At 41.0% G+C, this 25821-nt stretch overlaps 1 protein-coding gene across 1 annotated transcript in view; it reads left to right on the top strand.

The window, feature by feature from the left end:
* EPB41L4B (erythrocyte membrane protein band 4.1 like 4B) overlaps nt 1-25821 on the top strand; it is a 186642-nt gene that overhangs the window by 22291 nt on the left and 138530 nt on the right. The window lies entirely within an intron of this gene.

Below are 25821 nucleotides of genomic sequence, written 5' to 3'. Positions count from 1 at the left end.
CAGCAATTTAAAAGGATCTGTTACACCTAAAAACGCCAGGCCTGAGGAGGCCATGTGTCTGTATAGCTGCTGGAGCAATTTGTGGTTTGAATTGAGAATGAAGCCCCTGTTGAAAGCACATGAACTGGGAAAGAACTGATCCAGCTGTACTGTAAATGGGCCTTAGAAATGCATATAAGGCCAGTGTTCATTCATACTGAAAATGTAAGATAGCTGCTTGTGACACTGGAAGGATGTTTAACTGTTGCATGATGATTTTGTTTTCCCAAAGGTTATGAGGTAAGGAGTTGGGAGGCGGGAAGCAAGGAAAAGACACTTAAGGAAAAGTTGTAGTATGTCTCCTTAATTAAAGGATCTAAGCAAGTTGATCTGGTGGCGTATTATCAGTTTTGATACTAAATGTGAATGGTCTTAGGACAACTATTTAAATAGGGGCTTGTGGTGAAAGTGTGTCATTGTTAATGTGAGTGAATTGTAGTAGTTCATAATCGGGTATTTTTACTTGCATGCATCCATTTTTTTTTGGTGATGCACACTTTAGGCATACTGAGATTGTGGTCTTTTTGTCCAGTACCATCATGTATATAGCATACGTGCTCTTGCATTGCCCTCCTTGAAACCATGTTTCAGGTCCTGTTTAATTCTAGCTCTTGGTCACAGAGAGCTGTTTGACTCCACAACACTGTACTTGAAACTCAGGAAGACACAACTAAAATTTCTGGACAGAACCAGAGTAAGATGAGTATTTCTGAGTTTACTGTGGTGCCAACAAGCTGGGACCTGCTAATTCCAGTGCCCCACCCTTGTGAGGAGGCAAGCAGGCAGTGCAAACAGTAATACATCAATAGGCCTTTTCACCTGCCCAGAACAAATACAGATCTGGTAGACTATCTTGGCAGATGATATACAGCCAACCATGATGAATTTCTCTTCCGTAGTTCAGATTTAGTGCAGATCTGTTTCTCAGAAACAAAGCATGTCTCAGAAAATATGCTTTGTGCTCTGTAGCAGGTGTCAAGCTTCAGACTGCCTTTTTTGTCTCAGTCTTCTCTATGCCTGCTTCTTTTTAAGTGTGGTTTGGGGGGTGGAGACTTGAGAAAATGAAGAACCAGTGCAAGTCTAGCAGTCAACAGTGTTTAGATGCCCCTCAGATTCACTGTCTTCCATTTTGGAAACTGGTTTGTTAAGAGGATAGACCAAGACTGGTCCACCACGCAACAGAAACCTTTTGCAAGATTGTGTTACTGATAAAAGTAGGTGTTTTTCACCTGAGCTCATCCCTTACATTTCACTACTTAAAAATTTCTAGGAGGGATATTTTATGGTAGCGCCAGTTCCTGTATCTTCAGCAATTTTTGTCTTGCCAGTGTTACAGCCTATATAGTAACCCATTTTTCAGCCCTGCTAATATACTGTATTCAGTTGCTCACTCTTAAAGCCTACCCCTTGAATACAATTCAGTCTGTAGAGCTAAGAAAGCCACTGTCTGCTTTAGTTAGCTTGGGTTAAGATGCTGCTGTGATCCTTCTACCTCCTTTTCCTTAACTTTCCAGTTGCTTAGCATGATGGTTTTGTTTCAGTTAAGCCAGAATGTTAGTTATACTTATTCTTCCCCAGGTCACTTTTACGCCTGGGAGGTCTTCAGGCCTGTTAGTTTTGTTGGTAGGGAAGAGCATGAGCAAATGAGGACTTCGCTTGCTGTGTCCAAGGAGACTGCTAGCTAACAGAGGTCCTCTTTTCCACTTCAAAAAGACGTCCTGGCAGCATCTGTCTGCATAAAAAAGTGTTTGTGTATTGGATGTCTGCAGGGCTGCTGCTTCATCCTGGGTTGTTCCTTTCCCCGGAAGAATTCAACAGGAGCCCCGTTCTTTTGTTCTTATTTAGGTGGCTAAAGGTAGCCAAGACTCAACTGATTCTTATCTTGCAGACTTTGAGATTTACTATTTGTTGCCACAAGTGGGATGCGAGTAGGCAGAATGTGAGGGAACAGATCTTACACAGCCTGTGGTTGTTCGGACTCTGTGTGAGTCTTACTTGGCTTGCATTCCTCCTCTGCCCCCATTTCTTCAGCACGGTTGATGCTGAGATGAGGGATTAGCAAGGGAAGTGGGACAGAAGAGATTGAGCTACCTTTATATATAAGCTACACGCATCTGGGGTGAATGAGAAGTTCTAGAGTCTGTGCTCTGCACAGATGAGCCGTCTCTGTGGACAACACCGGTTGGATACTGCCTGAAAAGTCTGAGATGTTTGCCTGGGAGATGTGAAATCCACAGAGATGTGATTTCTTTATAGAGACCCAGTTACTGAAGAGAGGTAATGGTGGGGAACTTTTTTCCTGCATACAAAGTAGCACCATATTCTGCTCTTTCCAAGAGTGAGAGAGAGCATGGAAGCTGCTGTGGTGAGCACAGGTTCAGAACAGAGGAATGTTGCTGGGCATTGAAACTAAAGTGAGAGTTTGATTCTCTTATCTCCTGGCTGCCTTCTGATAAACGTGGAAACTGCAGCTAAATTTCGTAATTCTAACCTTTGGTATATGCCTCTTCATGCCATAATGGAACATAATGGCTACATCCAGAACATAACAGAAGCACATAAAGATTTTTATATGCTAATAGTGCTGCGGACTTAATTTTATAATGGCTTAATGTTTGTGTATGGAGGAAAAAAAATCACAGGGCTATCCACAAAAATTTGACCTACCAGTTGCAGATAGCTTTATAACCTTGTCTGGTCATCACAAATGGCTGTTGGCAAGAAACTTCATAATTTGCACAGGTATGATGCTTGCCCGTGATAACAGGATAGGGTTTTGGAACCTGCGTGTGTGCTTACAGGGTAAGTTTTGCTATTTTTCAAGCTAAGGCACAGATTTCTGGTGGTGTTCTACTTCTGTTGTACTCTGACAAATCTCCAGCATGTTCACTGTACTGTGATCTGCTGTAAAGGAGTTGGTAGTACAAACACTTCCATTTCTTTTTAATCTCTTACCGTATAAATAATTTTGCTGAAAGCATCCAAAAATATTTTTATTTATTTAAGTGCATGCCTCAATCCTGTTATGTAATACAGGTATGTATGACTTGTTCAGTCGCTGAGTTAAAAGGTAGAAGAATTAACTTCCCCTTAGCAAGATAATCAGTTTTCTTGGAACAGCTGCTTAAATAAATGAAAGACTGTCTTCCCTTCTACTCTCCTCAAAAAAGGCTGAATTAATGGATGCTTTCATACCAGCCTTTAGGTATTCTGAATCTTAATTTAAACTTGAATGAGGTTGGAATGTTGTTTGTTCTTGTGCGTGTGTGTGCAATTTGAAAAAGACATTTCACACTACAGCTCTTACTAGTGACACCTGTTTTGATTCCTGATTGTTCTCTTTTTCTGCTCCTAAATGACACACATACCAGGAAGGGTTGCTTATTTTTTTTATGTAATTTTGAAGAAAATTCATTTTGGTGAATTTCTTGATATACTTACTATAAGATGTTAAGGAGTTAGACTCTTAGAGTAAAGGACCCTTAATCTTATTCCACGTAAATATTTACATGTCAGTTTGATTTTCTGAATATAGTAAATCTTTTCCTGAAAGCTGATAGCATAAAAAAAAAAACCAAACAAAACCCAACCAAAACAAAACAAAAAAAAACCCAACCAAAAAACTTGAACAGTTTAATTTTTTTTTTTCTGCTTTCGTGTATGAGAACAAATTACTGAGACAATTAGAGCCATAGGAATGATTACATAGATAGCACAGATAAATGTTTTTCCCACAAAATAAACTGGAAGAGTGTGGAATACTTTTCTGCCAGTGAAGGTGCTAAAATCCCAGATAGCAGAGAACAGAGACATTCCAGTAAATTAAAGCATTTTGAGTATACAGAAACTGGCCTGATTGCTTCTAATAAAGCAGCAGTGCTTCAGGTGAAAGCTGAGCCCACATTCCAGGATTATCTGATGTGTATTATCAAGAAATGTTCCTCATATGTTGGTGGAAATATAAACTCAGTGCTATTAAATAACCTGGAATAAACCAGGCTTCTACCAGTCATAGCTTGCTTGTAGCGGTGTAATACACAAGAGAAACTAATGTAGAAAGAATCATTACAAACCTGAATTTCTCCATCTGAGTTTTGGTGTTGAAACAGCAGAGTGATAACTGAGAATTTGCTTCTGTACTTGGAAACAGGCAGACATGCACAGTGACCCAGAATGAAGAACACTGTTTCTAGCAATAATACTGGGGTCAAATACAGCTTTTTATAAACTATGTTCCCAGTGAATGTGTTTAGACTTTGCACAGACTTAATTGAAAACAGTATAGACCTCTGCCTGTGCTCTAAATTGTTTACATCTCAAAACGTTACAGATAACTGGTTAGCAAATTGGAAAAATAAGAGACTGAAGCAATAGCAAAATCTAGGGTTTAAAATCAGAAGTCTACCTTCCAGCACTGGGTTACTTCTGTAGGTTGTTGCCATGATTTTTAAAATTTATTTGTTCTTCATTTGAACCTGAAGTACAGCTGAAGGTTTTGTGCCTTGGAGGGTGGTGGTGTCTGCCCAAATTTCACTTCATTTCAGTTGGGTTCCTTTGGGCTGGCTTGTAAATACCAACCTGGGCATATGTGTGTTTCTTTTTCATCTTGATAGCGTTTGTTTTGTTATACTTGATCTTGGCATGCATGCATGCATACTAACTCCCTGGTAGAGATGAGTCACATCTGAGACACAGCGCAGTGCTGTTTATCAAGTAGTAATTTCAGACTTCATTTACATATATTTCATTTAGCTTGAAGGTGTGTGCGTCTTGAAGAACAGGCTTGACAAGATCTTGAAGTGTAAGCTGTAGCAAGGCAAATGTGATCTGTAAGGCGTTTATAGCTCTGAAGAGCAGTATTAAGAGTTGTTGAAATGATGCAGAGAACAGAAGAAAGACTTGATAGACGATGAAAAATACAGAAGAAAATAGAGAATGGATAAAGTATAAAGTAAGACAGTTGGGAAACAGATTGCTCAAGTCAATCTTGAAAAGAAGAGTATAACTTAGAAGGAAAATTCTGCTATCTACCTTAAAGCTAAGCTACCAAAAATGATAAAATGGAAATAAAAAAGAGGAATAAACAAGAAGAAAAGTGTGTTTCAGCCTTCTCCTTTTAACATATGCCTAAATGTTGCATGGCATTGTCCATTCTCATGTATATGTGGGTGAGACTTAAGTGGTTTGAACTCATCTGTTGGGACCTTCTTCATGTTTTGTGACTCCTAACTCTTGCACTAAAGCATGGAAAGAGTGCATGTCCCCTCTCTCAAGTTCTTGCAGCAGTGGCAGGGAGGCAGAATCTAGAAACTGTCTAATTTTTTATCTTTGTTAGGAGCCATAGACTGCCTTGTCCTTCAGTTATTTGGTAGGAAGTCTTACCTTCCTGTCCCTTAGCAAAGCCAAGTAGCAAGTCCTGCACCTAGAGAGGAATGACCACAGGCAGCAGTACGTGCCGGGGGTTGACTGACTGGAAAGTAGCTTGGTGGAAAAGGATCTGGGGGTCTTGGTGGGCACCAAGTGGAACATGAGCCAGCAATGTGCCCTTGCTGCATAGAAGGCGAATGACATCCTGGGCTGCAAGAGGAGGAGTGATCCCAGCAGGCAGAGGGAGGTGATCCTCTCTGCTTGGCACTGGTGAAGCAGCACCTGAGTGCTGGTTCCAGTTCTGGGCTCATCCATATGAGAGATACACACAGCTACCAGAGAGAGTCAAGTGAAGGGCTGCTGAGGTGCTTAAGGAACTGGATCATCTGTCGTAGGAGGAAAGGCTGATAGAGCTGGGAGTGTTTAGCCTGAAAAAGGGAAGGCTCAGGGAGGATCTTATCAACGAGCATAAATATCTGAAAGGAAGGTGCAAAGAAGACAGAGCCAGGCTCTTTTCAGTGGTGCCCAGTGACAGGCAATGGGCACAAACTGAAACACAGGAGGTTCCTTCTGAACATCAGAAAAGGGTTTTTTTTATTGTGAGGTTGACCAAGCACTGGAACAGGCTGTTCGGAGAGATTGTGGAGTCTCTGTCCTTGGAGATGCTAAAAAGCTGTCTGGACACAGTTCTGGACAACTTGTTGTAGGCGGCCTTACTTGGGGACCCCTCCAGAGGTCCCTTCCAACCTCAGCCATTCTGATTCTGTTCCTAACATGAGCATTTGTTAAATTAAAGAACAAGCTCTGAAGACATCAGGGACTTAATACTGCAAAGGCATTTTGGACCACAGAAATGCAAGTGATGGTGTTAATTTGCCCATTATACTGGAGTAGAATCAAATCTCTCTGGACTATTTGTCAGTCTTGTTCTTGCAAATCATCAAAGGCAAGAGATCCCACAACATCCTTAGGTATCCTATTCCTTTGTTTTAGTGTTCTATCTATTAAAACTTTCTTCTAATCCAAATTATCTCAGCTGCAAGTTTAAGCTTTCCCGTTCCATCCAGAACATCGCGGATTGCTGTCCTCTTTGTAACATGCTTGTGTGTATTGAAAGAGTATATGTTCAGATTGTTGTGGTTGGGCTGTGGGTTCTTAGGTGAAAGCCAGGATAGCCTTTTGCATTTTTGAGACAAACATCCAAACAACCTTGCTACTTGTTACTTATAAGCCACATTTGCTAAAACCATTATCCTTGCAGTTCTCTCTTGAGTGCTTTCTCATTATCTGTCAGCAGCTTAAAACATGGAGCCCCAAACCAAGTATGGAATTCTGTTATTTGTTATTAGCACCAATGAACTACAGTTGCTTTCCAGACCTCACTGTTTGTCTAGGATAAAACTCCCCAAGAAACGGGACTTGCTTCTTTTGGCAACAGTCCAGTATTGGTTGTGTGCCGTTTCTGATCCACTGTGAGCATCCCATTCTCCTCTGCTGTGCTGCTTCATTGATTTATCTCCTTAGTATTGTATTTTATATTTGGTGGAGGGTTTTTTTTTTTGTGTTTAAACCTTTTTTGGTTGATACTTACTTTACTAGTGCCACTTTGAACTTTTATTATAATGGTTGAAAAAAATCCTGGTACAGAATTGTTTGTTTTGGACATTTTCACCAAAGTTTTTTGAGCTACAGTCTGTCTTCATGCCATCTATAAATGTTTAAAAACATACCCTTTCTGTCATCCAAACCACTAATTAAACTGTTGGAAAGAATCACATGCAACAAATAACTTAAAATGCTCTTCTGCTAGTTATTTAGCTGCTGTATGGGGTGCAGTTGATCAACTAGATGAGTCCCCACATTGTCGTATTTTAGGTCATCTTTCTCTACCTTGTTTATGAGAGTATTTAGGGAAATTCAAGTTGGGAACCTATTAAGATTGAACTATACTTCATGTGTAGCTTTCCTTTCAACCTTTCGGTTGGAATAAAGAGAACAGGCTTTGAGATGAGGTAACATCCATTGTAATCCTCCCCTCAGCATAGTGGTCATTTGGACTCTTAAGTGTGAGACCTGGATCCTTGTGGAAACCTTGAAAGTTATACACCTGTGGAAATACTTGAAATGCTCTTGTTTGAGGGCAAGGGAGGAAAGTGACATCTATTACATACTTCTGTGAAGAGAAGCCAAGTATTTTACAGTGAAACCTGAAATACTGAGCATTTGCAGAAATAACCCATTCTAACTATGGAAAGAGGGCAGTCCTCTCCTGTTCTGATAGAGGCCGCAAACTGGACAAAGTAGCACTTAAGAGTTTTGGCTCTTTATTTAAGTAGTAGGATGGAAGAAATAGTATATCAGTAAGCTTCTAGCTTGAAAATGCAGTTGTCTTCATACTATTTGCTATAACATTTCCTTGACAAATCAACCCACCTCTAAAGTATACTGAGAATAGATAAATTTTGAAAATATTTGTCCAGGACCTTTGTTTTAAGGGAACATGGTACCTTATTTGTGTATCAGAGGTTTTGTTGTTTGGTTTTTTTTTTTTTTCCCCTTTGTTCTTTTTAGTGTGGATTTGCTGGCTAGTATTGAGTAGAGATAGTGGAAGGGCTTTCTTAAACTGCCTTCTGGGAGTGGACCACTTTGTATTTTGGGAGCTTTTCCCTTTGTACATATCTCGCTGAAGTGCTACTGTGTTATTATGAGGATTTACTTTGGATGTTGCTGTTTTTCACTTCAGTGGTAACTTTTCTTGTAGAAGAATTGATTATAGATGGAGCTTTACTCTTCTAGTATCTTAGGCTGATAAAGGAAAAGAAACAGACAAGTTTTGCTTTTTAATAGTAGGAACTCTTGAAAAATGGCATAAGGAAGATTGGTTGATGTTAATGGTGCAAAGTTTCTTCCTGACTGCTGATTTCTAGTCTGTTCGGACACCCATGGACTGCCCCCCCTGCTTGACAGTGAGGCTATGCAGCTGCAGGGTCCTGGAGCACTCCACATCTCTGGAAGAAGCAAGCCAGCAGGCGTTTTTGAGGTTCATATTGCTGAGGTATAATTGCATATGGATCCCTCCATCTGTAGCAGAGTAGAAAGATTCCCACCTTGGATCCTTCTGGGCAGAAGTATAGACACAGTAAAGCAGATGCTTCATGAAGTGTCTGCAAATAGAGATACCTTACAAGTTGTTCATTATTATTTTGGAATTAGTTATTCCAGCCTTCTGCAGAAAATGCCGTTTCTTCTCTCCACCAGAAGATGCAATCTACTGCAGGGATCTCTGAGCATTCATTAAGCATTTTTCTGTTGACTGCTGGTGATTGCGGTGTTTCTATTAGCCTTTCTACTCTTGTAGGATCAGGAATTGAAAGTGTGCTCCCTCCTCTGTTGGGGGTAGGGAGATTCTGTGGTGTGTGTTCTCACATGTCTCACGTTGCAACACATTGACTGTTTTTGCTGTACTTTCCAATACAGAAGTGCTTTTAAAATACTGGAAATATTTTCAAATCCCTCCATCTATCAGTAGATACAGATACTTATTCTGATTTTTTTTTTTTTTTTTGTCACAGAATGACCTCAAACTATCTTGATGTGGAGAGGTGTTTTCCTTCCCTCTTTGAATTCAGATATTTCTTTGGTGTAATGTGAGTTTGGAGGCCGTTATAAAGTGTCATAAGGTGATACTTGATAAACTACTGGATTGTAAAAACCTGAAGTTATGAAACCAACTGCATTTCTCCAGTGGAAATAAAAATGATGTGTATATAAAGAGGTAAAGTTGCTGTCCAAAACTTGTTTCTTCAGAGGAACTTAAACAGGAAAATGCTTAGTACAACTAGAGAATATTCTTTTTGTTGGAGACCTTTCCGGATGCTTACAGTCATGTGAGTTGGAACAACAGTCCAAACTCTTACTGAAAGCAGAGCCAGAACTTAATTTAGACCAGTTTTTTGGTTGTTTTTTTTTTTTTTTTGTTTGAATTTCAACTAAGGGCTTTGTCCTGTCTTGAAAACTTAAAAGGATAGATATTCTACAACTTCTCTGGGCAGCCTAGTGCAAAGTTTCTTAGTATACCCAGTTGCAATCTTTGCTATTTCATTTGCTGTTTCAGTTTGTGTCTTGTTCTCTTACCATGCATTTCAGCAATGAGTCTATATCTGTCTGTCTTTGCAGTTACTTCTGCTTAGGTATCAGAAGATTGCTCTTCTGTTTCCAAAGTCCTTTTTTTTGTTGTTGTTGTTGGGTTTTTTTGGTGGTTTGTTTTTTTTTTTTTTTTTTTTTTTGTTCTTGTTTTTTTTTTGTTCTAGACTAAATGAACCCGGTTCCTTCAGCCTTTCTTCACAGGGAAAGTGCTGCAGTCTCCCTATGATTGGTAGCCCTTCGCAGAACCCACTCCAGTTATTGAGATAATTCTTGTACTTGTCCCAAAACTGGATACTGTCTCCCAGATGTGATCCACAAGTGCCAAGTGAAGAGGAATAGTGAGTTCCCTCAATCTATGTGCTATGCTCCTGTTGATACAATCCAGTGTGATTGTTGGCCTTCATTGTTGCTGGGACACGCTTTTGTTTTGTGTTCAGCTTGTTGTCTGCTGGGAGCCTCAGGTCCTTTTCAGGAGAGCTGTTCTCCAGCTAATCAGACCCCAGCCTGTGCCTGTGCAGGGGGTTAGCCTATCCCAAGCACGCAACGTTGTGTTTGTTCATGTTTGAATTTTATGTGATTCCTATTATTGGCCCATTCTGCAAGCCTGTCTAGGTTGCTGTGAACCGCAGCCCTGCCCTTGAGTAGTACGTCAGCTGCACCCCTCAGCTTGATATCTTCCAAAATCTCAATGAGGATGCATTACAGTTGAGGAATTCTACTTGTAACTGGCCTCTAGGTACACTGTGAACGAATAACTGCTGCCTTTTGAGCCCAATCACCCAAGCAGTGTTTAATCCACTTGGTAGTTAACCTCTCTAGACTCTAATACACCTTGGATTCAGGGATGCTCTCAGAGACTGTGCTGAAAGTTGTTTGGTCAAGGTAAGCAACATCAGCTGATCTCTTCTCATCCACAGATCTAGTAATTTCGTCATAGCAGTTAATCAGGTTGATCAAGCATGATTTATCGTTGGTAAATCCATGCTGGTATTTTTTCCCTATCATCATCATCTTTGTGTGCCCTATAGTATTTTCCAAGAGGATGTATTTCATTATTCTGACACAGATTGAAGTGAGGCTGACCAACCTGTAGTTCTTCAGGTTGCGTTTTTACCCTTTTTGAAGATGCATGCAATGTTTGCTTTTCCCTAGTCATTGGAATCTCCTCCAATCTTCACAGCCTTTTCAAAGTGTTTCAGAAACTGGGAGTTATTATGTGGATCTGAAACACCTGTTTAGTGAATGGAAGGGTCAAAACTTCTTAACAAGAGTACATGTCCTGTGCTTGTTTGTAAAACTAATCTATGGTGACTATTTCCTACCTTGAAATACATGTAGGCACAAAAAAATGGTGGAGAAATTACCACTGTGGTGGGTTGGTTGGTTTTTTTTTTTCTGTTGGGTTTTTTTTTTTTTAATTAAAATGAGTAACAAAATTAACACTTCCAGTTAAATATCTGAATATCATATGTCATTCCCTTTTAAAAAGCACAAATACTTTCTGCCATGGCTTTCTGTTTAAGTCTTTCTTTTAGTAGAATTGGACACAACCCAAAATTAAAGTTTTATCCAGCAGAACTGCAGTGTTAAAACATGGTTTGAATCCCAGAGACTTGGTGAGGTAGCATGTATGGGTGGAACATAGTCATGGATAGACATAGGCAGGGATGGGAAGGAAAGGAGAGGGAAACCTGCCCTCTTAGGTAGCTCCTTGTCTGCATAGAGATCTAATATGAAAGCAGAGATGTGCTTATTGAGTCTGTGGGGCAGAATCAGAGAGGAGGGAACACTAGCAGTGTTGTTTAGGAGTTTTTATAGATAGCCTGACAAGGTGCAAGTTGTGGTTAATGCTTTCTGCAAACAACTAGTGGTCTCCTGCCCTTTGTCCTCACAGAGGCTTTAAGCTATCCAGACATCTGCTGGGAAGGCCTCAAAACTTTAGACAATGTTGGAGGTTCCTAGGAAGTATAGATGATAAATTTCTAGCAGCCAGGGGTAATGCTCTGTTTGATCTATTTGACTACAAAGATGGAAGAAGCTGGTGGATCTTGAGTTTAAGTGATCATGAGATGACTGAGTTCAGGCTTCAGAGAAGGCTGGGAAGCTTAGCAGTAAAGTCAGGCCCATGGACTGTGGCTTATCTGAGGATTTCCTAAATTAGTGTCCCTGGGGAGGTAGTCAATAAGGGGCTTAAAAAGAAAATTTAAAAATCTTTGTAAAGAAAACGCAGGGACAGCTCAAGAGCAGACCTCTCATTTTCCAGGCAGACCAAGACTTTGAACAGAAAGCCCACTTGATTGAGCAAGAGGCTTTTTGATGAACAAAACCACAGAAGAGGGGAATCTGAGATGTGGAAACATGGATCAGCAAACAGAAGAGGAGTATAAAAGCATTACTCAGGTATTTAGGGATGAAAACTGGAAGGCCAAAGCCCAGACAGAGTTGGGGCTAATGAAGGTTAACAAGACGGGTTTCTACAAGTATGCTAGTAGAAAAAAAAGAAGTTTAAGGAGAGTGCAGATCCACTGATAAAGTGGAGAGGACAACCTAGTGATGTGGGAAGGGTTGGTGTATTCAGTGCCTTTCTTGCTGCCTTTGAAGGTGACAGCCAATGCTCATACCTTTTCTGTGTACTGGTACAGACTGGGAAGGAGATGGGCAGATCACATTAGGAAAGCAACAGGTTAAAGACTACTTGAAGCAACCAAATATACTGACATCCATTGTGATGGATTGAATTCACCTTAGGAAGCTGAAAGAGTTGGCAATGTGACTGCAAGGTGACAAGTAATGAAAAAAGGCTAATGCTACACCCAGCTGCAAGAAAGTGAGGAAAAACTCTGAAAGTTACAGGCTTGTCGGCTGCTTTTCAGTCCCTGGAAGGATCGTGGCTTGTCTCCACTTGAGTTCCATTTCATGATACATGGTAAGGAGAGTCATAATCAGTGTGCTTTTCACAAGAGTGTGCTTACCCAATCTTATTGCCTTCTGTGGCAAAATAGCTGGCCATATGAATAACAGGCGAACAGGTAACATATTACATTTTGAGTTTACTAAGGTTTTAGACACTGTCTGCAACTGCATTCTCATGTAGAATTTGAAGGAAGTATGGGCTGGATGAATAATCTGCTTAATGGGTTGAAAATCAACTGGACCATTTTCAATAGCTTGACATCCAGCTGGCAGCTGACTGAATGCAGTGCACCAAGAGTTGATTTTGGGGTCCATGTTTTTCAATACCTAGCGATTTGGATGCTGACACATGCTGGCAAATGATGCTAAATTAGTGGGAGTGGCTGACATAATGTATGGCAAAACATAAATCCTAAGGGATCTTGAGAGACTTAAGTGCTGGGCCATCAGAGGCTTCATGAAGTTGAACACAAAGTGCCAAGTTGTGCATCTGAGGCATAACAATACCATGAATCGGTACAGACTGGGGATGGGTTAAGTGGCAGCTTTGCCCAAAAGGACTCGAGGTTATGGTTGAAACCAAGCTGCTAGTTTAAAATAAATGTCAAGAAACTGCAGATATTTCAATGGATGATTACCAGGGTGAACTGCATGACCTGCAAGAGGAAGCTCAGGAACTAAGCTTTGTCTGATGTAGAGGCTAAGGGGTGATGGAGCAAAGCGTGTCGTGGTGGTGGCAGATGATGCAACAAGACCAAAGACCTATTTTCAGCTTGAGAGGTTCGCAATGGACATAAAGAAAAATTTATCCACTGGGAAGATCAGGTAGCACTAGAGCTAGTTATTCAGAGAAGCCATGAGATCTCTACCCTTAAAGGTTTTCAGGAGTTGACTGTTCTATGTGTCTGTCCATCCTTATTGTGTCTGGATCTGCAGGACAAAGAATATATTGGAGCCTCCTGTCCTCTGATAATTTTACATTATTTTGTTTTCTTTTTCTTTTCTTTTGCTTGGGAGTGTGCATGTATAGATGTGAAACCTCTCTGAATTCAATAGAGATGCTTTAACATGCTCTAGCAGCATGCTTTGCAGCTAATTAATATACCTCCAATGTATAAGGGGAGAGGTGGGGAAAGAAAACACAGTTGTGTCCCTTTGAACAAGAATCCTTTGTTCAGCATTGGCACCAATGGTCTTCTGGGCTTTGTCCTAGGGGAGCACAGTGATCTTTCTGGCTTCAGGGTTTCTGTCTGACTTTTCTTCCTATCAAGGGACTGGAGTCTAGGCAGTGTTCTCCTAGGCAAGTTTTTGTTTTGTTTTGTTTTGTTTTTTATCTCCCCCATAATGATGAGAAATTCCCTCCTAGTAATGGAATTCTAATAGTACTGTTCAGAAATCCTTAGTATCTTTATAGGCTTCATTGCTTCAAATCAGCCTCTTGACTGAAATGAGGCTGAGAAAGTGGGATAAGAGTGCGTGGGTGTCTTCACATGCGCACCCATGCACATGTTTGACTGCTTGGGGGAGCTGGGAATTCCTCAGAAGCAGTTCTGTCTTAAACTTCTTGTATTTCACTAAATCAACATCTCTGTCACAAGGGCTTTCTCTGTCACAGATGGATGGTAATTCAAGTTCAGCATAATGAGAAGCAAGAAACTTTTGAAAGCAGTAGAGAGTTTGTGAATTCTTAGAGTATGTTTAGTAATCCTCATCTGTGGCTTCAAGAGTTAGTAAAGACTATGTATATTAACAGCAGAAGACTGAGTTTACTTTTTGAGGATAAACATTGGCTTGGTTTGCAGCAACATAGTCCAAATCTCTGTGCTTAATATGTTTAATATGAAATAATCCTCTATTCTGACTAATATACCACTGATCATCTCCCTACCTTCATCTTAGTTGCTGCTTAATTATTATCTTTCAGAAGTAGTATGCCATACCTCAACACCTGATATTTCTGTCTGTAACCAATTGAAATTTTACAGTAATGTTTAAGTCAGGAGTGGCGTCCCTCAGGGATCTGTGTTGGGCCCGGCCCTGTTCAACATCTTTGTTGGTGACATGGACAATGGGATAGAGTGCACCCTCAGCAAGTTTGCCAATGACACCAAGCTGTGTGGTGCTGTTGACATGCTGGTGGGGAGGGATGCCATCCAGAGGGACCTTGGCAAGCTGGAGAGGTGGGCCCGTGCCAACCTCATGAAGTTCAGCCAGGCCGAGTGCAAGGTCCTGCATGGCAATCCCAGGCACAAATACAGGCTGGGCGGAGAATGGATCGAGGGCAGCCCTGAGGAGAAGGACTTGGGAGTGCTGGTGGATGAGAAGCTCAACATGAGCAGGCAATGCGCCCTTGCAGCCCAGAAGGCCAACCGCATCCTGGGCTGCATCAAGAGGAGCGTGGCCAGCAGGTCGAGGGAGGTGATTCTCCCCCTCTACTCTGCCCTGGTGAGACCCCACCTGGAGTACTGTGTCCAATTCTGGAGCCCCCAACAGAAGAAGGATATGGACCAGTTGGAGAAGGTCCAGAGGAGGGCCACGAAGACGATAAAAGGGCTGGAGCACCTTTCCTATGAGGACAGGCTGAGAGAGTTGGGGCTGTTCAGCCTGGAGAAGAGGAGGCTCCGGGGAGACCTGATAGCGGTCTTCCAGTACCTCAAGGGGTCCTACAAGAAAGATGGGGAGAGCCTGTTCAGTAGGGCCTGTTGTGGTAGGACAAGGGGTAATGGTTTTAAGATAGAGGGAGATAGATTTAGATTGGATATTAGGAAAAAATTTTTTACAATGCGAGTTGTAGAACACTGGAACAGGTTGCCCAGAGAGGTGGTGGATGCCCCATCGCTGGAAACATTCAAGACCGGGTCGGACGAGGCTCTGAGCAACCTGATCTGGTTAGAGATGTCCCTGCTCCTTGCAGGCGGGTTGGACTAGATGACCTTTGAAGGTCCCTTCCAACTCTAACCGTTCTATGATTCTAAGTCTAGCTATTCCATAGTGGGTGCGTGTTGTGACCCTGAAGCACAAACCCCTAGTTATTCATCAGTTTGAGCTTCACAGCCGTAGCAGGGTCGTGAGTTGTGAGAGAGCTGTGCTTCCTTTCTCTTACTTTGAGGCACTGGCACTTCAGAGTTTGTTGCACGGTTTTCTGGAGCTGTTTATCGGGGCAGTGTGTTGCTTGGGTAATCCTTTGAGTATGGGCTTTTTTGATTCAGGGCCTTCTGCCAACTGATTGCCCAATTTATTTCCCTCCTGTACCTTGATTCTTGTCTTGCAATTTGTTCTCTAGTACAGTTGTTTACACATGCAGGAATTTTGTTAGTTTTGGAAAATTTTTATCAGTTCTAATAAATGTGTCCATAAATAGCTTGTCTGCTTTATTTTTCTGATGCCATCTACTTATGCCCTCTGGGGCCTTCAGATTTGGCTTTTACTTTTTTTTTTTTTTTTTTTTTTTTTTACTGGGCATTGCAGGATCAGGCAGGAAGATAAATTCATGACCTTAAATAGATCTTATAAGGTGTGAGCGCCATCTGATACAGAAATATTTGTTGTATTAATACTAGCAATCCCTGTATGCTCCAGGATAGTAGAAGACAACTGGCTGGTTTCTCTGCATTGTCTCTTCCCCAAGTTGCATTCCTGAATTGTACCTTGTATACGTCAAAATTTACACCTGCTTCTGTGGTTCCTTTTCCCTTCTTATTTTTATTGCTATCTTAACCTCTTAAAGGTTCCATGTAGTTGCAGCCTTCCCTTCTTTCAGTTAAAGTCTTTCTCTTCTACTTCACAGCAGTGATTTTCTGATTCTTCAGTTTCTGGATCAGTGGCATATGAGATATTAGCTGTATACTCCTGGTATTGCATACTTTCTTTGACAGGTAGCTAATCTGCCTGCTATGTTTAATACAGACGAAAATACTCATTCTGTGTAAGTATTGTAAAATTACATGAACAAAAGATTACTTGGCTCCACTAGCTCCTACCCTTTCTGAAAACATCAAAGTAAGATCTAATCAGTTTATCAAGATACTGGAAAAAGAATACATGATCAATAGCTGAGCTGCTACAAAGTGCGAAAAATACAGATGCCATCTAGAGCTGTTGAAAAAAAAAATATGTGGTTTTAGTGCATGATAAATATACAGTATGTGATGTCTGTTCCATTACATAGTGTTACATGTGTGCCAGCTTGTTCTGACAGTTCTCATTTCCTTATGAAGCTTTGTCAATAGTGCAGCATGCCTGCTGGTATCTTCGAAAGTGAGGAAGACATCTGCAATTTGTGTAAATTCTCATCTCTAAGTATGATGTAAACATCACTCCAGAAAAATACCATTGAGTACTCTACATAGTACACTCAGTCATCTTGATAAATTAGATTCAGGACTGTCGGTAGTTTATTTCTGTTAGGGATCTCTTTATTTTAAGCAGTGTCTTTGCTCTGTCCTTTGAACCCTTTTTAATCTTTGGTGAGTCAGTCTCATTATTCAGTGGAAAGTGATAGGCGTTTAACCCAGTTTTTGGTATTAAGGCTTAACAGCATGAGGAACTTAGCCATAGTAGTTCTAGCAGAGTTGTTCTGCTGTGGTGCAGACCTCCTATTCTGAAATAGATGCTCAACTTTGTGAGAACTTCCTTTTTCCAAGCTGCAGAAGTTACTGCAGAATAAATAGCTTGTAGCATGACCTCTCCATGAGGGAAGTAGAATGTCAGTTATCTTACAGAGGGGTGCTTTCCCATGCTTTTGTGGTCAGTGTCCAAAAGGTAAACAAGCTGTAACTCTTTCTTTCATCTGTGTATCCCTTCCAGGGTCTTAAAAACAACTGGTGTCTCTCTGGAAGATGATGTTTTAAGCACTGACTGTGTTGGGTTAAAACAAATTGGTTAGACTTGCACTTTTCTGGAAATTATTACTTGCTCTTGTGTGTCTTGTGAACCAGATGTATTACACCAATGGATTTTTCTTTTTTAAATGCTTGCTTTGTGTAGTTACGCTTCCATTTTTCATGCACTTATACTTGACTAAGTAGGCTTTTGGAGTAAAATAACAGACACAATTGTTTAAGTTAGTTTGATGTCTACCATTATCTTTGTGCCTCAGCAAATTTCTACAATTTCATACTCACCCTAGTTTACAGTTTAACCTGAAAATTCAAAACATCCAGCAGCTTTAACACTGGTGAAAGCTAGAAGACAACTGGAACATAACATGAAAAAATGCTTTGTTTTTAAATGCTGCACTGTAAACAAAACTGCATTAATTCAGTACCAGTTACACACAAAGTCAGGAGAGGCTTGGTGCCAACAAACTGTCAATCTTATGTCTGTTCACTTGCAGGAAGCTTAAATTAGATGATGGGGAAAGTGGGAGAGTTTGACTCACGTGAGTTTAGAGGTAATAAATCTGAACCTACACTTACATTTAAAGTAACATAAAGCTTTAAAAATGCTTTTAAAAGTGTTACATATTCATCATATTGTAGTTTGTAAATTTTGTGCTTTCATGATTCACTGGGGAAAATGGATTAATGGGAAATGAGGGAATAACTCAGACTAGGAAGGACAATTTCAAATACACAAGATTTTGCAGCCCCTGCATGTTGTGAAGAGGAGACTGGAAAGCATTTGGTGTTGCTTGCAGGCACGTGCGTGCTCTCCATTGATTCTGTGGCCCATGGACTCTTGGCACGTCACTTACGTGGAATCTCTGAGCAGGAAGGAGAGAGTGCTCTCACATCAGAATAGCCTATATTTTGATGGGTTCATGGCATTTGTGTCAGTAAATATATTACATTAAAAAGTTGCCTTTTAATTACAAGCCTGTAGTTATCGAATAACAGAGTAGTCATTTCCTCCTCTGAATATTGGAGGTGGGGAAGGAGGGTGGGAAAGACAGACAAAGGAGCCGTCCTGTTTCTCAGAGAGTGAAAGAATTTGTCACTCATTGAGGACATGAGTTCAGTGCTCTGTATTGTGAGTAGAGAGTATTGCCTTTCAGTAATGATGAGTATGGCAGATGTAAGATAACCTTGTTGTGAGCTAGGACAGTAAGAATGAGGTGACTCCCTGCTCTCCACCCTCCCCCTGAACACTGCCTGTTTTTAATCTCATACTTCAGTAATCTGGGGATGTAGAAGCCTAGATACCAAGGTCAAGACTGTGGAGTCTGCAAGGGTGGGCAGGCATCTGCGTTGGGTTTACGTGGCAAGGTTTTGGTAGCAGGGGGGTGTAGGAGTGGCTTCTGTGAGAAGACGCCAGAAGCTGCCTCCATGTTCAATGGAGCCAGTTCCAGTCAGCTCCAAGACAGAGCTGCCGCTAGCTAAAGGTGAGCCCATCAGCAATGTTGATAGCACCTCTGTGATAACATATTTAAGAGGAGGGAAAAAAAAACCACTGCACAGCATCTGTGAGGGAGAGGAGCAAGAAAAATGTGAAAGAAACAGTTCTGCAGACACCAAGGTCAGTGTGAAGGGTGGGGAGGAGATGCTCCAGAGCAGAGATTTCCCCTGCAGCACATGGTGCAGCCCTTGGTGAGGCAGGCTGTCCCCCTGCAGCCCGTGGAGGAGCAGAGATCTGCCTGCAGCCCGTGGAGGAGCAGAGATCTGCCTGCAGCCCGTGGAGGACCCCACACTGGAGCAAGCAGATGTTTGAAAGAGGCTGTGACCTGTGGAGAGCCCATGCTAAAGCAGACTTCTGGCAGGAGCTGCAGCCCCTGGGGACAGATACTGGAGCAGTCTGTTCCTGAAAGACTGTGCCTTGTGGAAGGGTCCACACTGGAGCTGTTTCTGGAGAACTGCAGACCATGAGAAGGACCTACACTGGAGAAGTCTATGAAGCACTGTATCGCATGGTATAAACCCTAAGCTGGAGCAGGCAAACAGCATGAGGAGGAAGGAGCAACAGAGACAGTGTGTTGTGGACTGACTGCTACCTCTATTGCCCAGTGCCACTCAGCTGGGGAGAGGTAGAAATGTCAGGAGTGAAGTTGAGCCTGGAAAGAAGCAGGCAAGGGGAGGAGTTTAGTTCTGTTTTTATTTCTCACTATCCTACTGTTAATAGTTGACAATGAATTAAATTAATCTTGCTCAAGTTGAGTGTGTTTTGTCTGGCACAGTAGTGATCTTCCTGTACTTGCCTTGATCTGATGGGGGACGTATTGTCGAACTTCAACACCATTGCAGCTCTTTCCTAATCACTAGTTTGTCAGCAGCCTTGTGTACTGCCTTCACACAAGTCACCTACACACCCAAGCTTAGTGCCCTCCAAAAAGTCAATGAAGATGTGTTCTATCTCTTCCTCCATATGGTAGATGAAGGTGTTAAACAAGATAGCTTCCTGAAGAATTTCACTTACAGCTGATCTCCAGGTAGAGTACAAACCATTAGTCACTACCCTTTGAGCCCAGGGGTCCAATCATCCACAGTAACAGAATCATAGAATAGTTTGGGTTGGAAGGGACCTTGTAAAGGCCATCTAGTCCAGCAAGGAGCAGAGACATCTTCAACTAGATAATCCACCCATCTAGACTATAATGTCCCAGTTTGGATGCAAGGATGTTGTGGGAGACAATGTTGAAAACCCAACAGTTGAGATAAACAACTTTTGCTAGTCTTTCATCCAAGATTTAAAGAGAGGGCGTAATTTAAGATTTTCAGTGTACATGATTGGCGAGTGATTGAGCATTCAGCTTATCACTCTCTCCATCTGAATTGCTTGTTTTCCCCCAACATATGGTGTTTTCTATACAGTGAGATGAAAAACTGAGTTTCTCTTAATCTACAGACTCTCTGGCTGTATCAACAGTCATGTATGCTTTGGTGCTCAGCCTGAATAAACTTCATCACACGCTGTCTTTTCGTGAATCGACACAGCTGAACAAGTGAGTTGACACTTGGCTTTCCTGCGTCATTGGTACAGTGTTGTATTTGGTTGCAGTTAAAGGCTCTGCTGGCTACATGTGTATGACTTTGAAGTCAGCTGAGTTGTTGGTATCGTTTAAAAGCCATTAGGCAGCAAAACAAACTACGGTCAGAGTTTGGCTTGCATAACTTTGCTCCAACAGAAGAACTAGAGTTTGCTCTTGACTCTGTTGTCTAAGTCTGCAACTCTGCAAATGAGAAACACTCTTTATATTAGTGATAGAATAGGGAATTAGGACAGCAAAATCTGTTTCTCCTGTGACTTTGTCACTTTTCAGACAATCAGAACACTTGGTATTAATGCTGGTGGTTTAGGTTTAATTGAATATTTAATTTGAAGTAGTGTGAGTTTGTGGGAATTCTCTGCTCCTACGTTCACTTTCATTGTGAAATAAGGCTTTTCCGAGACAAAGACCCCCTTACTGATTTTGTTTGTCTGCTTTATAATCAAAGGGTTTTTGTTAATATCTGCATGGAGATTTTCTGGCAACTGTAAAGAACTGGTGGTACAGCCTTTGCTGGGCCCACCACTGAGTGATTTCATTTTTTACTAGTTCATTATCCTTCCAACTAAAAGCTGTGCTGTGAAGTGGCTTCATGTTGCAGTGGCTTTTGGGTATGGACCTCACCATGCTAGCATAGTCTGCTATATTCCTACTGTGAGTAAGAAATTCTTGCCAGTTGTTTCCCTGAATTTGACACCCCCCCCCCCCCAAAAAAAAAAAGTTGCTTGACTAAAGGACCAGATTATTATTTTAAACAACTGAGATGATAGCAGTTCAGCCATGAGTGACTGGCCAGTTTGGAGTGTTTGAGCTGATCTGTCTTGAGGTCCAGACTCTGAGAAAAAGATTTTTGCAAAAGTTGTCAAGCATAGCAAAACTTCTGTTGAGGTGAAATGCCCAAGTGGAAAGAGCCAGCCACGAGAAATGCCCCATTAACCTGTCACAGTAAACTGAGCATTGCCAGCTTAACGAGTTCTGCTGAATCTCTGGCAATCACTGTGGCCATAGTGAAGTTTTCCTGTGTTTGTGTCGCGCTCTGAATCAAGAGCGTAAGCTGCTATTAAGGAGTTGTTAATGCACAGGTAAAATAAGAAAGCCGAAAAGCTGATTTTATTTATTTATTTATTTATTTAATACTCCTTTATGGTCTGTGGGTTTAATTTCCACTGTGGTCTTTTGAATTCTGTTTTATTTCCCTTGACATGTAAATGTCCAGAATCCTTTTAATGGCATGGAGGCGGAGCAGCCAAACCTCAAAGTGAAAGACAAAACTCAAAACCTTCCTGCAGATTACTAAAAACTGCAGCCTGCTGCAAATGGATTTTCAAATCAAACCATATGCAGGGTAGTCTTCTAGCTGTTGCTAATATATCTTCACTCTCTGGAATGTATGTATATGTAGCATGTACCTTTGATCATGTATTTTCCTTTTCATCTGTGCTTTTGCCTAAAAAACTCTGAAGGCAGTCTTTCAAAGTGCATCCAAAGGAAATGCTGGCATATGGTATTTCCTCCAAGCAGGCAGCAAAAATTGCAGCTTGCAGGGAACCTGGTGGGGAAAAGTCTGACACTTGTGTGAATTTGTGGTGATTCTTTTGTGTCTTTTTTGAAAATTTCACTTTTCCATATTCTGATCAGTACTGTGCTTTTCTGCATACTAACTATGGGGTCAGAAGTTTTGTTAATAATCACTGCTTTTATCTTAGCCTCTTAATTTGGTTGGATGATCTGTTTGTTGGCCTGAAATAAAATAAATCAATTTTAGCCATAAGCTTGTCTTTCTGTCTCTCATGTTGACACTTAGAACTTTTAACTTAAGTGTGTTTTTTATTTAATTAAAAAAAAAATCCCGGACATATCAGTCCTTTTTCATTCTTCAGAATGAAGATAAACAGAACATTGCGCTGCCATGCCTATTTCCATGCAATAAGGTATCCATTTCTCCTTCAGATCTGAATATTTATAAGAAGCAAGAAGTTAAATTCTATAGCATGATGAGAATTGATGTTCTCTCATATAATTCCTTTGTGGCAGTGAGGAGATTAGAATGCTGGACTTCTTTTCAATACAATAAACCTAGGTCTGGCATTAGGGTTTGGGTTTTTTTGTTTTGTTTTTTTTTATCTGAGCAGTGTCATCATCTGAGAGGTGATTTCTCTAAGCTTGAACTATTGTTTATTCTAACTTTAACAAAAATGTACTAGTGTGATTTTTTTTTTTTTTTTTAAAAATAAAAACCACATGACTGTTCCTACTACATCTTCTGTCTTTCTAGAAAGAAATGTAATTTGTAGTGATCTTCCTTAATTGCATATAACTGGCTAATTATATTTGTGTTTAAAAAGAATTATGTCTTCCTGGCTGCCCACTAAATAAAATATTTTTAGTGGCAAACTTCCTTGGTCTTTCTCTGTTTTTTTTTTTTTTTCTTTAAACTGCTGATTATAAACCTGCAGTTTTAAGAGGTTTTACTGACTTTTCTGAATCTTTGGATTTCTGGTTCTCCTCAGAGAGAAGCAAATAATTGGAGTTGATTCTTTGGAGAGGTCCTGTAACTTAGTGTATGAAAGAACAAAGAGTGAAGAATGCTGAAGTCTGTTGGCTGTCTGAATAAATAGGTAACTTCTAAAAGAGTTTGTGTTTGCATTTTACATCCTTAGAGCTTCAGAGGAAGGACCATCTTAGAGCTTTGTCCTCAAGTTCTAAACTCCCTTTGTGATCACTGCTTCCAAGTTTCACATCTTTGAACTTCGTTTAGTGGCTGTAACTGTCAGGGTGATGAATAATTAATATGATTTATATGGAAGATTTAGCACTTTATAAGACTTTCTGCCAGTTAGCATGAATTACTTATTCCCTTAATGTTAGCGTGCATGTAGAACTGATTTTCTGCTATGAAAACTGCCACAAATAGTATCTATTATTTAAGTGAGGAAATATTTACATAGAAACAATTGAACGAGAATTATGTGGACATAAACAGTATGCATTATTTATGCTGTAAGAGAGGAGTGGTTCCAAGGAACTTGGAACTAGTTTTATCTATAGATAAAAGAAAATTCCTGCACATATGTGATAGTATATTTCTAAAGGAATCTACACCTTCCTGCTTTTACAGGTGCTGTTCTATACACTAAAAGCAATGATCTGTAAGGCATTGTGTAAGAGGTCTGTTCTTGGAGCAGCCCTTCCAGGTTTTGCCTCCCAGCCACGGCACAGCTTTGTGGTCTCCTCCTTGCCCCATTATCCAGCGTTCCAGAAACAGCTTTTGGCTGGAGAGGCCCCATCCCAGGCTGTACAGTGCAGCCTGTTGAGTGAATGTTTGTGTGGGGACGGTATTTGAAAGCAGTGTTAGCTTAAATAATTAGTGATGCTACCCTGATGTAACTTCCCCCTGTAGGCACTTCATAGCCATACAGCTGCACTGACAAACCTCTTGGGTAAGAATGAGAAACAAAATCGGTGACTTGGCTGGCTGGGACAGCAGGGACCCTGCAGGCTTCCTTTACGTACAGTACTTCTGGATTGCACTGCGTGTATGTCTGACTGGGCATTGCTGCTGGTCTCAGCTGCATCTGTGCCAGAGGAAGGTTGCCAGTAGAGCCTTATCGGTAAACCGTTCTATTGTAGACAGTCCTAAGTGTCCTATTTAAAAACAAGTTAGAAAAAATTGGAAAGAGTTGAATCAAGCACACATACATACAAAATGTATGTGAAAGACACATGTCCATATGAAATGGTCTGTTTGTACAATTGCATCTATTTAAAACCATTTCTACTCATGAAACATTCAAATGCAGACACTAAGAAAGCAAAAATGTCTTTTGAAACTTTGGTACTGCCATTAGCATAAGTAAGTGGAGAGTCTTTACTAAACTCTCCTGGGATTCTCTTCTAAGTAACATTTGCCTCTTTCTCCTTGTTCTTTTCTAGGTCAGCTTAGCTTACGCTGTTGTTCTGTGTTATTTCTCAAATGCAATTCAAAGGCATAACCTAGACTCTTCTCTAGCTGTCCAGCAAAATGACACCTATATCCCACCGTTATTTTGTGCCAATGGGCAATGGGGAGGTCGTTCAAGAGAAATTTAACGTTGTTATGTGTTTGATGCTATCGTCTCTTACAGGTGGCTGCCTCTTCAACACCTATAGCTTAGCTTTATCAAATTCCACCTCTTCCTCTGGGGATGCAGAACTGTAGATTATCTCGAGTGGAATCATGTAGGTTAAGAAGTCTCAGCGTAGGTTTTTGTTCTCCTCATCCCAGCTACTTTGTGTTGCTTCAGCTATGTGCTTGAATCTGAGGTGCATGTAGTATTTCAAGCAGGTCAGGAGAGGGAGCTGGCGGTCTAGGGGTGAAAAAGCATCTTCTATACAAATAACTTTTTTTTTTTGGTTGCGCCTCTGCATGTAGAAATGTGATGGGGTAACCTGTCTGTATCTGAAATTACAGGAGCCCAGACCTACTTCTAGAACATAAAGTTACAAAGATTTTTTTACTGCTTTGTTCTGTGGCTGATGGTAGTTTTTATCTGTTGCATGAGGATCTCATTTAGAAGTGTTGACAGTGCTTTTTCTCTTGGAAGATGTCTGTGTTGCCAGTAGTACATGTAGGTGATAGGGACAGTGAACAGAAGCTCTCACCTTCATCTGAGTCCAATAAAATAAAAATGTCAGTGCTGATATTAATGTTGTCAATAGTAATTGCACTTATAGGGCATCTGCTTGCCCTTCATGTGGCTTTTGGAGAGATTGAAGGCTCTTCAAAGACAGCATGCCCTTCAGTTGACTGCTGGCTTGATATAAATGTCATAAGGGTTTTCCCACTGCGGTGGGTTAGCCTTGGCCAACAGCCATGCTCCCACCCAGCCCCTTGTTCAGTCCCCCAATCAGCAGGATGGGGGAAGAAAATACGGAGGAAAAAAAAAAAAAAGCAAAACCAAGAAAGCTTGTGATTCACGATAAAGACAGCTCTTTCCCAGGCTCAAATTCACTTTCACACCTGACACTTGTACCTGCTTCACCACCACCAGCAGCTAGTGGGTCCGTTGCGGAGATGGCTGGAACCAGCTGTGTCCAGCATAGGGCAGTCCTGCCATCTTCCCTGAAAAAAACTAAGCGAGTGGTGAAATTCTCCCTTCCAGATAATGTAGGTCTTGAGACATGATAGTTTCATGCTCCTTTTTTCACCAGCAAAATGGACTTCTGAGGCTCTAGGTGTGCTACTACAATTAGTTTTTGAAGGGCTGTACTATGAAGCTCAGTTAGTGAAAGTGTGTATGTTGAAAAAAACTGTCCAAAACCAGCTTTCAGGAAAAGTTAGCATTGTACAGAGTACAGATCATTTTACAAAGCTAGTCCACTTGCTGTTGTACTTGCCAACTCGAGGAAGAGGCAGAATGTGTTTCAGAGGTGGGGAAGGAATTGACTAGAAGTAG

The sequence above is a fragment of the Chlamydotis macqueenii genome, chromosome 2 (assembly GCF_036417535.1).
Source record: "Chlamydotis macqueenii isolate bChlMac1 chromosome 2, bChlMac1.mat, whole genome shotgun sequence".
NCBI classification, from domain to species: Eukaryota; Metazoa; Chordata; class Aves; order Otidiformes; family Otididae; genus Chlamydotis; species Chlamydotis macqueenii.
This window is presented reverse-complemented; position numbering and strand designations above follow the sequence as displayed.